Below are 3766 nucleotides of genomic sequence, written 5' to 3' on the forward strand. Positions count from 1 at the left end.
TGCAACTCCTGTGCAGCCAGGATCTACAGCTTGACCGCCAATAACGCAACCAGTGAAGGTCAAGTTTGTCCCGGGGAAAGCTAAACTGTCATTGGACCCGGAACGAAATTAATCAGAAGAATCTTTCACATTCGAAATTAATCAGATTAAAAGCTAGTGTTGGGAATGGGTGTACCGGGATGAACATTGGCGTATCTAGGGTTCTTTTCCAGGGGTGGCTTGGCCCTTGACATTGACATACCATGGCACGGATGACGTAAGTACGCGCTACTAACGTAATCTCGAATCAGGCATCAGCCAGTCCAATGCCTAAGCCGTTAGGTTTTACGTCAAGTAATTTTTTTAACATCCATCTGGGGGCACGGCAGTGCCCCCGCCAAGTCGAGCGCGAAGCAAACACTGCCGTACCATCCTTTACTGGAACCATTTCGCCGCATTTTCAGGCCCCTATTTGAGAACCTCTGGATAAGACCAGAACGCAGAAATTTTCGTCATCTAGTAAGCTATAATCACATACTTAAAATCCAAAATTTCAAGTCTGTAGGTAATTTAGTTTCGAAGTTAAGCGAAAGCAAAGTTTCGCATTTACGACACTCACTCACTCACTGATGATCATCAAAATAGAACTAGTACTTCCCATAAACTCAGAGAGCTGAAATTTGGTACAGAGTTAGGGTTTAATGGCCACATAAAGGGAAAACTATAAAAACTAGGAAAATCGAAGATCTGGGGTAACACCACATTCATAATCATTACTACTCCGGCACCGCGTGGTGTTCGCCTGTATCGCTCACCGCTAGATGGCACTAGCAAGCGGTGTCCAGATTTTTTTCCTTCCTAGAGCCCCCCGTCGATTAAGTTGAATGTTGTGTAATTTGCATTTCGCGTAAATGATGTGTCAAATATTATTATTTAGGCTTGTGTGCCCAAAAACAAAAAACGTCACGGGAATTAGGATTTTCGCTCGGACAAGCAGTTTTTTAATTCTAATTATTTACAGAATGGTTCTATTGAATAGATATTTTGCCATGCATAAGACAATCTTTTATACTCTTTAAAATGTTGAATGGAGTAAACCAAATCTTTACGACATAAAAATTACAGCCAACTTTTAACATTAAGTCGGTGTGCGGACGCGTAACGGTAATTAGAGAACAGGGTTTCATGAAATTAATTTAGACACAAATACTTAAAATAGAGGCCTATGATTTAATGCACAACTGGATAGGGTTGTTAAGTAACATATAAAAATACTTGCATGTCTCTAATTTGTCATTTTCAACGATTTAACAGCCCGGACACGCAAAAACTAGCTCATCTGAGAATGGCCGTCATACATTATAAATACGCAGCTTTACTGAACCTACAATTGACTGGTTATTGTTAAATCAACGTTTTCCAAGTGGCAATTTTCCATCGTCAATGGGTAGCGGTTCTGGCGACAGATTGGTGCAATGGTGTTATGGAGCACCTGGTTTTGTCACCCTTCAACGGCCAAGTCACAATACATTAACTATAATAATAAAGAAATCGCAGTAAGGAACCATAGACTTGGCACGACTTTGTCTAGATTTCATTACTTTTTAGAGATAAACAAGCAGCTCCATCGAGACTTGGCTAGTTTTTTACAGAATGTTTTTGGTGGGATTATTAATCTACTGAAATTATTAAAAGTAGCCGTTACACTCGATATTTATCATACAAAGTACTTAGTAATTATGAAAGGCTTCACATGACTCGAACAGTATTGGTTTAGTGAAGTGTATAAGACTGAAAAAATGGACAAAAAACGATAGTGATGTGACTACCACAGCACATACAGATGTATGACGTGTAGAATATATTATTCGAAAGTCAATCGATCGATCGAAAGTGAAGTCAAGTTAACATTTACATAATAATCAATGACCTATGGACTCAGAAAGTAAAACCCGTGTCTTACTATTTCAGAAAGTAAAGACATTGTTTTCTAAGCGATGTGGAGAATTATAGAAGAGTGGAAGAAAATAATGTAGAGATGAACGAGGATACAGAAATCTTTTTATCCGCAAGTCCTTCCAGAAGTTGTTAAATACAAGTATATTAACCACAACGGAAAAGCTCTTGGCCTGTATCTCACCTGTTGGTAAGTGACGATCAGGCCGAATGTGGAAGCGAGATTCACCCGGAATCCTCAACTTAGAAAATCTGGCTCACTCATCTCCAACTGCCGAAACATACTTAACGTTATTTTTGGCAAAGACCTGTGTATTTTTACGGTCATTTCTTCTCTGTTACAATGTGCTGGTGGACCGACGACCTCATAATCGTAGCGCCTTCCGCTGAATGCAGGCCGGTATCAACCGGGCGATATGAAAGTCATTGGGGAGGCATTGTTCCACAATGGACGTCCTGTGGCTGAAATGATGACGATGATGACGTTGTGCTGGATGTTCCATCACTATTCGCTAATAACATCAATTAGCCGACAAAGTGTTACAAAATAAGAGCTGAAAAACGTAGCACGAAACGCTGTCGTAAGAGAAAGTGGGCGGTATTCGTGACTGCAACTCTTTGGGCTAACGTGACCTTTTTATATGATGATTGTGTTGGCGACAGAACTATACTTTTTGTTCTTCTTGCTGTCTTAATTAACATATTTTTGTGATTTCAAATCAATCAAAATCAAATCATTTTAAATTTGTAAAAACATAGGTGAACATGTGGATTTATTTTATGTAGTTAGTTGAATTAGGTATAGGTACCTAGTTATTTAGAATTCCGGAACAAAGACTTTATGTACGGTCGACAGCACGTCAACGTAAACACTGCGGTATCTTACGTAGTTGCGATAGGGGCGAGTTTGCAACGAAAATGTATAGCTTGATGTGCTGTCGACTGTACGTCAATACGTACTTACTTTTTATTAGCTGTTGAAAAGTGACCGAGATTTTGGGTGACCAATTTTCATTTCTCCAATTCAAATAGGCAAACGTCAAAAGTTTGTCAAACTCCATACAAAAAACACATTAATCGCAAACCAGTCAAAAATTGGTCGAAAAGCCCCTTTTTTGTATGGAGTTTTGACGGATTCGATTTTCGATTCGATCAAAAAGTGCGTTTTGTCTAGGGGGGCAGATAAGGTTATAGTTACGGTTTAGTAAAATGGTACAACCCAGCCTTAGTATTTATTAATGTCAAACCATCTAAAAATCCAAATCCACAGTTGATTGAAGACTAAACTAGTTTTTAGGCCATCTCTGGCTTACTCTTCTAGGCCAAATCCATTTGCCTCTTAAAATTGGAGAGGGTCGTGCTCCTGCAGCGACTAAATGACCTGATGACGATTTAAAACTATTTCAAGCAGCTACGTCCTAGATTGTCCGCACGCGATGACCACTGCGCATAATGTGATAATACACATAATATTGCAGTCAAAACTCATAATCGGTCAAAACCACTTTTGACTGCAAAAATCAGTCAAAAGTGGTTTTAACTGAAATGCCCTTGGTCATCACTTTCGACTGATTTTCCAGTCAAAAGTGGTTTTTACCAAGGGCGTCAGTCAAAATCATTTTTGAGTGCAAAAAACGAATGAAAAGCGGTTTCATCTGATTTAAACAATTTTAACAATCAGTCAAAATTCATACAAAGTCTTGCTTGTGATTAGTGAAAATTACTCGGAAATCATAAAAATGTGTTAAAAAACCACTTTACAGTGTAACATTTTTGTGATTTGTGCATACAAAATGATCACACCTACTTTAGGTACCTACTACTTTTAAGA

This window comes from Ostrinia furnacalis, unplaced genomic scaffold (assembly GCF_004193835.3).
Source record: "Ostrinia furnacalis isolate ACB-3 unplaced genomic scaffold, ASM419383v2 OfSCF2306, whole genome shotgun sequence".
Taxonomy (NCBI): Eukaryota; Metazoa; Arthropoda; class Insecta; order Lepidoptera; family Crambidae; genus Ostrinia; species Ostrinia furnacalis.